The sequence below is a fragment of the Brassica rapa genome, chromosome A08, assembly GCF_000309985.2.
Source record: "Brassica rapa cultivar Chiifu-401-42 chromosome A08, CAAS_Brap_v3.01, whole genome shotgun sequence".
NCBI lineage: Eukaryota > Viridiplantae > Streptophyta > Magnoliopsida > Brassicales > Brassicaceae > Brassica > Brassica rapa.
The window spans coordinates 12,635,458-12,636,940 of record NC_024802.2 but is presented as its reverse complement, the minus strand read 5'-3'; positions in this window follow the sequence as shown (position 1 = coordinate 12,636,940).

The window sequence follows — 1,483 nt, the reverse complement described above, 5'->3', positions numbered from 1 at the left end:
TCTTGAAGTATTTAGATTTTAATTTTGTTTTCGTTAACCAATGTTTCTCATTTCATGAGAACTTGATTTTCGTTTTATGCTTTTATTTATTTGGTTTTCTTTTTATCAGTAAATATGTTTACTTTTCGTTTGATTTTGAATAATCACGGTTGATGTTCCTTATTTTTGAATCGATTTTACTTAAGTTTTGGTTACAAAATAGGTACAAATCAGATATTTTAAAACTGAAGAACCGATTTTACTCATGTTTTGGTTATAAAATAGGTAAAAATCAGGTACTTTTAAACCGAAAAACCGATTGGGACCCGAACCCGAAAGTATATTGGGTTGTACCGGTTCTTTGAAGATTCACTAACCCCGATCCGAACCCGATAGAACCCGAACCGGTCCCGAACCGAACTTTCATATAATCCGAATGGGCCTGATTCTGATGAACCCGAAAAACCGAAACCCGATTGGATAAAACCGAAACCCGATTGGGACCCCGAATGCCCAGGCCTAATATAATCATGTTTCCGATAACACATGTCTTACATGGTTTCAAACCAATCATATTTGTCTTGTTGTTATAATTTACCTTATTAATTTAGTAAATGACCACATGGAATGTCTTTGCTTTTTAAGTAGTTTTAAATTTTTGAAATTTTTAAATAACTTAGTTAAGCGGATAATTAGACATATATCTTATTTGATACTGACATATTTATAATTTTATTATAACCAAACATATATAAAAAAATTATCGTATTATCAATAAAAAAATATAGTTGCATGCCAGATAAATTTGTAACACATGTATTTTTTCGAATACAATTGTATAATGTTTTTCTAAAAAACATTATTTTATAAAATATGGTGAACTTATTTTTGTAAAATTAGTTTCCATGCGATATCGCACGGGTTCCTTACATAGTATTATTAATAATAAATTAATTTTAAAATAATAAATAGACATGATTTGATTTTTTCATATTTTAACAAAAACCTAATTTGAATTTTTGATGGCATTTTTTTTTAGGTTTCGGCGGAAAAATCAATTTTGTGGTTTTGCAAAAAATGTTTTTACGGTTTTGACGGAAGAACACAATATTGTGATTTGCTGAAAACGTGATTCGAAGGTTTTGGTGAGGAAACTTAATTTTACAGTTTTATGGAAAAACTCGATTCTAATATGACAGAAAACGTACTTTTGCGGTTGTGGTGAAAAAACTATTTTGCAGTTTTGACGGGAAAATCCAATTTTGCATTTTTGGTAGAAAAACTCAATTTTCTGGTTTTTGGAGGGAAAAAAATGATTTTGAAGTTTTAGTGGGCAAATTTAATTTTACGATTTTGGCAAAAACTTCAATTTTGCAGTATTGCTAAAAAATGTGATTTTGACGCAAAATTTTTAATTTTGCAGTTTTAGCGGGTAAGCGAAATTTTGTGATTTTGGCGAGAAAAGATGTGATTTTGTGGGTTGGCAAAAAAAACTAAATTTTCC